The sequence below is a fragment of the Pinus tabuliformis genome, chromosome 6, assembly GCF_031772625.1.
Source record: "Pinus tabuliformis cultivar Carrire ecotype Pingquan chromosome 6, CPIR1, whole genome shotgun sequence".
Lineage (NCBI taxonomy): Eukaryota > Viridiplantae > Streptophyta > Pinopsida > Pinales > Pinaceae > Pinus > Pinus tabuliformis.
The window spans coordinates 1,450,906,230-1,450,918,450 of record NC_142292.1 but is presented as its reverse complement, the minus strand read 5'-3'; the positions used below and the strand labels follow the sequence as shown (position 1 = coordinate 1,450,918,450).

General features: G+C 39.5%; 1 pseudogene; it reads right to left on the bottom strand.

Annotated features, from left to right (window-relative positions):
* Positions 1–1,818: 1,818 nt before the first annotated feature.
* On the bottom strand, positions 1,819–2,268 carry LOC149264085 (aspartate aminotransferase, mitochondrial pseudogene; annotated as a pseudogene).
* Between the last annotated feature and the right edge of the window lie 9,953 nt (positions 2,269–12,221).

Below are 12,221 nucleotides of genomic sequence, written 5' to 3'. Positions count from 1 at the left end.
CCGTTAATGAATGCCCCTAGCCAACACAAGAGCTCCCACCATTGATTCCAATGGGACTCAGGATGCCTAACACATCTTTGTAGGTACGAATAAATTTTTCGTGGTCGAGTCACCTACAAGATCCAACAAACTAGGGATATTAATGTACTCCCATTGTTCATTGGCAAGAGTACTTGCCATTAAGGCATGCAAGCCTCTAGGTGTTTTTTCAATGATACTTAGACTCTAGGACTCTGACTCAAGTAGGGTTTTATTGGCGGAAATGAAGGGGAATGGTAATGAAAAGGAAAATGCATGTAAGGAATGGATGTAAGGAAATGCATGGTGTATGAATAAGAACTCTTGTTGTGAAAAATGGATATGGAAATGTCACGCTTACAATTGGTGGAATTCAAAATCTTTTTTTCAGAAAGGGAGGTGGAAGGTAGTGGTTGTGGAGATGGATTTGTCTTCAGAATTTTTCATGAATTTAGTCTTTGGAAGACTAATTGTCGTCACAATGCAATCTCCTTAATGATCACGTTGTTATCCTGTAACCTGTAAAAAAACTTGACAGAAAGAAAACATAAGTTTGTTCAAGAAGAATTGCGCATTTCCTTCACGATTCTTACGCAAAAATTTCATACCAAATAAAACGGATTTAAGAAAAATCAAAGTTTTGAAAGTAACTCAATTCATGATATCAATTTCAATCCATTCTTAAAAACAACCATGAAAAATAATACTCCCTGTTTGTGTTAGATAACGCGTGAAATGTGCTTGGCAATTTTGTTCTGCATATTAGTGCATCGTAAAGCATACAATAGAAAGATGTGATGAGTTAATGCCAACTTGAGGCTATCGAAAGAAGAATCCTCCAATGTTTGATAAATAGATTTTTAAAATTTGTTTCCAAGTATTCTATTTTTTTATTTTCAAAGCTGTGTGAATTTTGTGAACTTTAATTTTTTTTTTTTTTTTTTTTTTTTAATTTTTTAATTTTTTTTAATTTTTTAATTTTTTTTTAAATTTTTTTAAACAACAAATTTTAAAAAGAAAATATTAGAATAAATGAAAATATAATTTTATTTTTTTTTATGTTGATTTTATTAATTGCTTTAGATTTTTTTTTAACAACGAATTAAAAAACATAAAATTTTTTAATTTATTATTTAAGTTGAAATGTTTTTTTTTCTTTTTTTTTTTTTTTTAAATCAACAAAATTTTATTTATTAAAACCTAATATTGGAAAAAAAACTATCACTAAAATGAAGTTAGTTTTTTTGTTTTTGTTTTTGTTTTTTTTTTTAAATAAAATAAAAATAAGAAAATCCTTTTTTTTATTAAAAATAAAAAATAAAAATTATTTTGTGTTGTTTTGATTTTTTTGATTATCCATAATATTAAATAAATCAACACAAAATATTTTTTATTTTTATTTAAATAACAAATTAAAAACAATTGTTTTTAATTTATTATTTTTGTTATTTGTTAGTTATAAAGAAAATCTAATCAATACACACAATATTCATTATTTTTTTTGTTTTGTTTTAAATAACAAATTAAAAACATTTTTTAAATTTATTATTTATGTTGATTTTTTAGATTTTTGTTTTTTTTTAAGTTGTAAATAAATAAATAAACTATAAAAAAAAACAACAAACCGTAAGCAAAAATCGCACCAAGCGCGCAACCTCCAGCAGTAATGATGGAGATGTATTCCCGGTCAGCCCAGAAATGGAGGACAATCTCCCATCGAATCTCCATAGAAGGATCGCCTCCCTGCCAGGATAATCATCAAGGTGCATGGGTAGCTCTCCAGATATTGTGGTGATTGGCCTAGGTAGGGACCGGTATGTAAATCTGAGACTCAGGTCGAAACTGTTTCTGGAACTCTGCAAAAAGACGGCAAGCGCCAGTGCCAAATAGAGCTTGGACAGCTGCAACACGCTTATCTTTCAAGACGTCTGCATTTTCTCCATATGCAAGTTTGATAGAATCGTCAACCATCTTCACACTTCCTCCCATGGGTAGATATTCCATGTTTTCTTCGCCCATAATACGCCTCTCAGCCTCGCGCACACATTGAAGAACCACTAGCTTCCCTTGATCATCGCGATACGCGCCCATGCCAACATTGACCTTGCTAGGATCTGTATCTTCTAAAAAGGCTTCGGTGACTCCGAGAATGGGGTCTTTGGGAGCTGGCTCTACAGTTTTCCACCATCCGGAAGTGGACATCAATCTTATGCCCCTTCCCAGATTGGATCTGCTCATCCCAGTCGCCATGGCCATGATTTTTTCCTTTCTGTTATTGCTGTGCAATAATATAATGGCATTTCTGGGTTTCTCGAGTGCAATATCCTTCAGTAGGAGTGTCTTTGCCTCGTATACTTTGCAAAGTTGGAAATTTCAGTTATGCCACTGCTTAAACTGGCAAGAAAATTCAGAGCAGAAGAGGATAAATCCTCGACCCTCACTACATCTTCATCCGTCGTCAGACTTTGTAAGGCAGGAGAGATTCGGGAAAACTCCGATCTGAACTGCCCGGATAATTGAGAGAGATCGGTTCGAATCCCGTCCGGTTCATTCCGGCTTCCATCCATCTCCTGAATCTCCCCCTCGCCATTATTCAATGACTTCTCAGAGCTGATTTGTGGGGGCGGGGCTATGAATGAGGCGACGCCCCACAATTGTTTTTCGAGCGCGTTCTTCAGCTGTGAGAGGTCTTCTTTTACTCCTGCTCCTCTTCCTGTAGTTGAAGGTTCACCGGTTACTTCTTCGCTTTTCTCCTCTTCGTGGTCTTGAAATGGACCAGCCAGGGATGAAACCAACCAAGACATTGCGATTTTCTGTTGTTCACAAAGGGTGCGTTGAAGTTTTGTATTGCTGTGTGAGGGATAATCATTGATCGTGAAAGAAATGCAACGGTGGAAAAAAAAAACAGGAACCCCTACAGCAAAGATCTGCTCGGCTTGATGATGACAGCAGTTAACAACGATGAAGTGAAGAAGCATGACATGTCTTTTCAAGATATAATCGATGAATGCAAGACTTTCTTCGCGGTGGGACATGAGACAACCTCCCTTTTACTCGCATGGACTGCCATACTCCTTTCCATGCACACACAATGGCAGGAGCTCGCAAGAAAAAAAGTGATGAGCGTATGTAACATGTGCCCACTGCTGGCATTGATGTTATTGTTGTGGCCTTCTGAAATTCAAGATTTCTTTTAAGTTTTTCGTGTGGCCTTCTGAAATTCGAGGTTGCTTTTAAGTTTTTTGTAGTATGTGGTGAGTATTCCCACCTGTCACGTGGGTGACCCAGGTTCGATCCCCGACAATGGCACCAAAATGTTGGGCAATTTATTGGGCTTAAATTGCTGCATTAAATTATCGACCAGGGAAACTCGTAAGCTTGTGATGGTGCCAGTAATATATATGCAAGAGTAGGCAACTAACTCTATGTCTAGCTAAATTATTTACGATTCAATATAATATGCAAGGGAAGAGGCTCCTAACTAAGGAGGTCCTGGTTGTCCTTCCCTACAGTATCATAGAGAAATCATTGATTACATAAAACTAGAAACTTGAAATGACGACAAGAGAATGAACTTTAATTGTTGTTCAGATTTAAAGAGAGAGAAAGACTAACTTAGTCTCTTGATTGTCCTCTCATGTACTAATCCAAACTAAACTAAGATTCATTCATAAGCATAAGAAATGAAATAACTTGAAACATAAAAGCAAAAGAATGAATTTCAATTATCATACAAATCAAATGGAGAGAGAGCCTAACTTAGAACCTTGGTTGTCCTCCCATATGCTGATAAGATTCTAATTTAAAACTCATTCATCAATCACAAACAAATCCTCAAACATCTAAGCAATTAAATGAAATAAGATCTAATATGAAATAACATGTTCCTTTGATCCTTCTAGAGTGAGCTCAATTCTCCTAAGAACAAGGTGACAAGCTATTCCATATACTACATTAAGGCAACTTATATCTAAAACTACATAATGGAAATATATGTAAAATGAAGCTTTATTCTATTCCATCATAGGTTGGATACAATGCTCCAAAAGTCCTCCCCTTGGAATGGAGGAGGTACTCCTATTTATACAATGAGATGAGATAACAAACTCATAATGATGATCCACTAATCTCTCTTTAGTTCCATACATTTCTCAACCATCTAGACACATAACCCTATCCTCCATGATCTCCTCCATGAGGTCCATGATTTTCTCCATGAGATCATGATCTTTTCCATGAGGCTTATCTTCTCAAATTCGAATTTGATCATTCAAGGCCACATAAAGATGCCCTGGAAGCTTCCTTTGTACCTACACATGTCAACAAACTCATTCTAATTGTTAGGTATAAGTATAAGCATATTATTTTCTAAAGTTTAGCCATAAATCCACTTAAAAATGTTAATAATTAATAAACTTTGGAAAAGCATAGTTATGACCCAATAATGAGGTAAATGTAATGATGTGGAGGTGGAATGGAGGTGACATGAAGGTAAAATGTGAAGATAAAATGGAGTGAAAATAGGGACCATTTTGAGGCCCAACACTCTCCTCTCGCTCTTTTGCCCGCACAACCTGCTCAACCACAATCATTGCCTCTTGCTCCACCAAGGCAACTCCAATTGTCTGCCTAGCCAAACCCGAACCCAAACAATAGACAAGATCAACAAGTATATAGTGGGGAACCATCTCCCCAACTTGTGCTGTGGAGATTCAGGAGATCAACCTGCAATCTGGGAAGTTCCTCCCAGATAGCTAGCCTCCCCCTAAGGAGGTTGAGGAAGATAAAGTGGAAAGTGAACCTAAAGCAATTCCACCCTTTTCTGAGAGACTATCTGGGACAACACAACCCACCCGAGAAGAAACTAAACTTCTGGGAGAATTGAAACAATTATGTGTAAAGGTACCACTTCTCCAAGCCATCAAAGATGTGCCTATATACAATAGGATGATCAAAGAGAAGTGCTTTAGGCATCCAGGCAGGCGTAAGAGAGATGCCCCAACCATCAATGTCATAGGACAACTGTCTGACCTGATGTTGGGGCAGGTAATCTATTCGAAATATCTGGACCTTGGAAGCCCAGTAGTTGATGTCCACATCAATGGCACCATGATCCCACACACCTTGATTGATCTGGGAGCTTCCATTAATGTGATGACAAAGGACACCATGCTCCATTAATGTGATGAAACTTAACCTCCAGGGCTCCTTGAGGAAGACCACGACAGTATTGCGCTAGTAGGCCACTCCACCATGACCCCTAAAGGGATTGTGGAAGATGTAATCGTCTCCATTGATTCTTGGGAGTACCCTGCTGATTTCCTAGTTCTCTAGCCAAAGGAAAAGCTCACTGGGTATCCTCTCATCCTGGGGAGACCCTGGTTGGCTATTGTCGATGCCTACATCAGCTATCAAGCTGGGAACATGACCATCAAGAATGGGCATATGTCCAAACAATTAATCCTATACCCTCCTGCCCAACCCTTGCTAGAACATGATCTACCTCTCTGATTGGAGGAGGATGAGGATGAAGTCTATTCTACACCGCTTTGTGCATTAGAAATTGTCATCGGGGGAAAACTGCAAAATGAGGATGATATCATTGAAAATTTAATTCAGAATCCACCCCGCAATACCTTGCCATTAGAAGATATAGTGAAAGAAACCCAAAACAATACCTTAATTTATCTTTCTGTGGCCAACTCAATCTCTCTCCATGTTAAGAATATAGAGTTCAGCCCAGAAAGAACCTTGAAAATCAATTCATCCCTATACACTTCCTAGGAGAAGGAGCTATGTAGCTTATTGAGAAAACATTTAGATGCCTTCGCCTAGAGTTATAAGGAGATGAAGGGAGTGCACCCTTCAGTATGTACTCATCATATATGCATTAAGGAAGATTGAAAACCAGTCAGGCAGCCTCAAAGGAGGATGAATCCATCCCTTAAAGACATTGTTAAGGAAGAATTACAAAAATTACTTGATGCAGGATTCATCTACCCCATCTCTGAGAGTGAATGGGTCTCTCCTTTGGTGCTAGTGCCAAAGAAAAATGGTAAGTGGAGAATCTGTGTTGATTATCGAGAACTGAACAAGGCCACTAAAAAGGACCATTTTCCTTTGCCTTTCATAGATCAAGTGTTAGATGGTTTGGCGAGGAAAAAAATTTTCTCCTTCCTAAATGGGTTTAGCAGATACAATTAGATTGAAATCAGCCTGGAGGACCAAGATAAGACCACTTTCACTTGTCCTTGGGTTACCTTTGCGTATCGGGTCCTTCCTTTTGGTTTGTGTAACGCTCCACCCACTTTCCAGAGAGCAGTATTGAGTACATTTTCTGACTTGGTTCATGATGTAGTGGAAATATATATGGATGATTTTACTCCTTATGGTTCTAACTTTCAGGAAGCTTTATCTAACCTAGGAAAAGTCTTGGACAAGTGTATTGAAATGAACCTGTCCCTCAGTCCAGAAAAATGTGAATTTTTTGTGACTGAAGGGACTGTGCTAGGTCATGCAATATCTCAACAAGGATTGCATGTGGACCCCAACAAAATTTCCATCATCCAAAGGGTCCCACCTCCTCAAAAGGTGAGAGATGTCTGAAGTTTCCTAGGCTTAGCTGGGTATTACAAAAGATTCATTAAATATTTCAGTAAGTTAGCCTCTTTGTTGTTTGGTATTTTAGGAAAAGGTGTCGAGTTCATATGGACTAAAAATTGTCGAGAAGCCCTAGATACCTTGAAAAGTAAACTTGTGACTGCCCCAATTTTGAGAGGCCCACATTGGGCCCTACATTTCCACATTCACACAGATGCCTCGAACAAAGCAATAGGAGCAGCCTTAGGATAAATTGATGAAAAGTTACCGTATGCCATATACTTTATAAGTAAAAATTTGTCAAAGGCATAGTTAAACTATACTGTAACCGAGAAGGAACTCCTAGCTGTAGTGCATTCCATAAAAAAATTCAGACATTACATCACAGGCTATCAAACCTCTGTACACACTGATCATGCTGCAGTTAGATATTTAATGAACAAACTAGATGTAAATGCTCTCATTATTAGATGGTTGATTTAACCGCAGCAGTTTGATTTGACCATTGTTGATAAGCCTGGTAAAGAAAATGTTGTTGCTGACCTTTTGTCTAGAGTAAATTTGCCCGCAGATGAAGAAGGAATGGTGGAAGATCAAATGCAAGATGAACACCTGTTTGATATCTCAGTACTCTCTCCATGGTTTGCTAATATAGTGAACTACTTGGTTTCAACACAGTTCCCACCACACCTATCCTTAAAGGAGAAGAGCAAGATCATGAGGAAAAGTGCCCCTTTCAATTGGATTGGGGGAAATCTCCTCAAACTTGGCGCAGATTAGATCTTAAGAAGATGTGGCAGGGAGGAGGAAGTTTTTGACGTTCTCCTGACCTGTCATGATGGGCCTTGTGGAGGCCATTTTGTAGCAAAGAGGACGGCCTTCAAAATATTGCAAGCGGGCTACTATTAGCTCACTTTTCATCAAGATGTGAGGAGGTATACCAGCCAATGTGATCGGTGTCAAAGGATGGGGAAACCTACTCCAAAGGATTAGATACCCATGCAACCTCAAGTGACCTTTGAGCCATTTGAGAAGTGGGGCATCGACTTTGTAGGTCCTATCAACCCTCCTTCAAAACAAAAGCAATAAATCATTGTGTGCACCGATTATCTGACAAAATGGGCAGAAACAAAAGCAATCAAAGCAGCAACAGAGGAAAAAGTAACTGAGTTTTTGAGAGAAAATTTATTCTATAAGTTTGGGTATTCGAGAGAAATGGTCACAGACCAAGGTAGTCAGTTCACTTCTAAGTTGATTGAAGACCTACTCACACATCATAAAATAAAGCACAAGACTTCCACCCCTTACTATCCACAAGCCAATGGGCAGGTGGAAGTCACTAATAGAGCTTTGGAAGGAATTCTGACCAAGGTAGTGAGGAATAGTAGAAAAGATTGGGTCGATAGACTAGTTGAGGCCACCTGGGCCTACAACACAACATGGAATACCACCACAGGGTTCACACCCTATGAACTAGTCTATGGGAAGAAGGCTTTGTTGTCAATAGAATTTGAATACAATACACTAAGAATGGTAGCTCAGTTGGACCTAGACCTCAGCCATGCATAGAGGGAAAGACTACTCTAGCTCATGGATTGGATGAACAAAGATTGCAGGCCCTTCTCCACACAGAGGTAGTTCAGCTTCAGAGGAAGATATGGCATGACAAAAATATCAAGGAGAAGCAATTCCAAGAGGGAGATTGGGCACTGCTCTACGACTCAAGGTTTAAATACTTTAAAGGCAAGCTAAGGATAAGATGGCTAGGACACTACACTGTCATAAAATATAATGAAAATGGTTCAGTTCTGATCAGAACCATTGATGAGGAAGCCATCCCCATGCGTGTCAATGGACATAGGTTGAAGATTTACAAGAAGCCCCTCCCCAAGCGAGAGTTCATTGAAGATCTGAATAAGACAGTGATGGTAGTGGAGAAGGTCTTATCCTCCACTTCACCCACTCACTGAAGAAGCAACAAAAAAAATAAATAAATAAATAAATAAAAAATAAATAAACAAATAAATAAATAAAAATAAAAAAATAAAAATAAAAATAAATTAATAAGGACTCAAGTGAAACTTCACCCACTCACTGAAGAAGTAGAAAAATAAATAAATAAATAAGGACTCAAGTGAAAACCTCCATGAGGCGCTTGAGTCCCATCATTGCGTTGAAAACCTATTTTGAGGCGGCCCAGTGATGACAAAAACAAAGAAAAAGAAAGAGAATAAGATACCTAGGTGAAAACCTCCCTTGAAGGTGTCCATGGTAGGCAAATAGGGTGAAAACCTCCTTGAGGCGCCCTAGTTGTCTTTCAAAAAAAAAAAAAAAAGAGAAGAAAAAACAGAGAAAAGAAGGAAAAGAGAATTGACTTTTAATGTGCATTGTAGGTTACAGGTGGACCACAGGGAGCAAGACAAGATGCCACAAAGCCTATTTCATCTCCCCCACACTCTTCTCAATCATTTCTGACCTTTGTTCCACCCCACTGTGTTTTTTTCCAAAAAATGTGTGTTCTACAAGAGGCCCTTTGTGTTCTACAGGAGGCTCCTATAGAAATCATAGAGAGCCAGAAATGGCTCCAAAAAGCAGTTTGAGGGGCTGGGAGATTTCATGAACAGCATGTAGACGCTTCTATAGCTATCCAGCCTCCTTGCCATCTATCCCAAGCCTGCACCACCTCATCATCATCATTTTTTCCCTTCCTGTCGAAAAACACAAAAACTACTTTTTAGAAAATAACAAAAAATAAAGCGAACATCACATCCAAATCTCACTTGCAGCTTACCAAGTACCTCTCCATATTCATCAGCATCTCTGGCATCATCCTCACAGCTCCCAGCACAAAAGTCAACTAAAATTTTTAAAGGGAGAAGTAGCTACAGGAGCTCCTGTAGGAATTCCTGTAGTAGTTGATCCCTTTAAAATCCAAGCAACAGCAGCAAAAGAAGTGCAACCATGGGATTGCAGGGAACATCTGAAGCTAGATCCAACCATAGGATACCTCAACAAAGCAAACAAGCCACACATCAGGAAGTAGAAAGCATAATAGCAGAGCAGATACAGGCATGCAGCAGCAAAAGGAAACAAAATGCCTCACAGCACTTACATTCGACTCGCAGGTAAGTGATTAACGCTCTCCTCTGTTGCATTTGTGTAATTGGAAAATATGCATAGGTGAATGGGATGCTTAGGGTTGAACGAGAAAAGGTGGCCAATTAACTAGCCGCCCTCATCCAGTTGACTGCACTCATCCGGAGATGCCACCACACGTGTACCTAGTCAACTCAGAGAAAAATCTAAAGGACAGGTAGTGGAGCGCCTGCAAACTCTGATGCAATGATGGGAAGTGATTGTGAGAAAGAGAAATGGTGACAGAGTAGTGGGGACCAACGGTCCAAATATGACAACGTACCTTTTTTCCAGCTCACCCCATCACTGGAAATATCTCAAAGAAGAAATAAGTACTCCTCCTCGAAACTCCTTCTCCACCTTTTCTTCCATTTCATCCTCGTCCACTTAGCTGCAGCAAGATCTTTTCCACCCCCATAGCCTCAAATCCATCGTACTCCATCACTTTCATCCATCCTCCTGCTATCGGCGTTCTACAGGAGCACTTATAGGTTCTACAGGAGCACCTACAAGCAGTTCTACAGGAGGGGCAGTACGTTGTTTCTAAGGAGAAAAAACGACGTTTTTGCTCGATTTCTAGCTTGAGGAGGTAGGTTTTGTGCATACCCACCTTGATTATCAATATGTTCAAGGAATGATATAATATTAAGTAGAAATTGAGTCCATATAAGGAGAGGAATTACATAAGAATTTTCTGCCTTTTTTCTTAAAAAAAAAACACAGTTTTTCCTTTATTTTCATGTTTCTTCAAAATTCTTGTCTCCATCTCTACCTTGTATTCAAAAGGGGTATAAGCACAATGATAGGGGGATTCATGAGGAAGGAGCCCACCAATTCAGCCAGGATCCATGAACATCTCGAAGTAGTATCCATTTTTACCAGAGCAAATTGGATGCCTTCTTTTGAGAAATTCCAAGGGTTTGATGAAGAAGTGGCTCAAGAATTTTCCCTTTCTTTAGTCCCTCACTTGAGGACCCATGCCACTATTACCTTGAGAGGTATCTCCATGGAAGTCACCCCAGAATTTATCAGTAGGGTTACCACCCTTCCTCTTGGATTACCTTGGAGCAAAGATGAAAAGCCAATTGGATAGTTTGCCAAGTAAAACTTCTTCCAAAACAATGAACATCATGTAGAAGACAAAAATGGCATTAGAAGGACAAGCATACCTTACCCTTGGGATGAGGTTAGTTATGAGATTATCAAATATATTTCCTGTGAAGGGAGGTATGGCATAGTTTATGGCTATCATTTCAGACTTCTCCATGAGCTGAGATATGGCATGGACATTCCAACACCCCAGAAACTCAGCATCCCCTATTTTCTCCTGCAGTCCCTCATAGATTCCATCATTAAGCTGAAGGCAGGAGGTCCAGATCAATTGGCTCACCATGGGTTAAATAAATTGTTAATGTAAGAAACCCTCCACACCTTCACAATCCCCATAGCATGGGAAATCTTCCAAAACATGACAACAGAAGATGATGTAAAGGCCCTCACATATGATCTCAGTCCTTTCGATAGTGAGGGGGAAGAGCAGCAAGGGGGAGAAGGGGAGGAAACTGAGGAACAAACAAAGGAGGAAGACACCAAAACAAAGAAGGAGGAAACCAAGACAGAGGAGGAAGAAACCAAAACAGAACAAAAGGAAACAAAACCAGTAGAGACAGAGAAGAAGACAAAAGGAGAGGAAAGGGGGCAGAAAAGACAGAAGTGTCTCCTGACACCCTAGAAAGGGAGGCATCAACTATTATCACTGCCCTCACCACCCCAATTAAACCCAAACAAAAGAGGAAGAGACATACCTCAATGTATTCGAGGGCTTGGAAGAGCACAAGGATCAAACAATGGAAGCGCCAGCGTTCTTCTAAAGTGCCCATTGTAATTGAAGATTCACCCACTGTCAAACGGGAAGAATCTCCCTCTAAAACCCCTACCAGATATGAAAGAGGGACTCCTAGATCTTCCACCTGGAAGGAGAGAGTGCAACTACATGACTCAAAAATGCTTCTACAGGAGGCACATACTGTTCTACAGGAGACCCTGTCAAGACTACAGGGGACAAAAAAACTTGAAGAAAGACTAGAAGGACAGTCACAGGGGAAGGAGAAAGAAACAGAGGTTGAAGAAATTGACCCCTAGCCTAGTTTGGGCTCTTACTACAATCTTCTTGAGGGGGGGAAATCATTCCACAGAAACTTGCAATCCCACTTTTCTTTGAGTTGGAGAAAGAGAGAATAAGGAGCCATAGGTGGATGTAAATCACCAAACCCAAGGGAGTAGAGGATATTGGCCACATGGAGAACAAGCTTATAGAAATGGGCAAGGAGTTAAGTGTTGTAAGACATAGAGAGACAATCACAAGAACACACTTGGAAATAGAAAATGCATTACTTAGAAGACAGCTGCAAGAGAGGGAGACACAACTAGCATGCATGGCCAGCTAGTCTATGAAGGCACTACAGCGC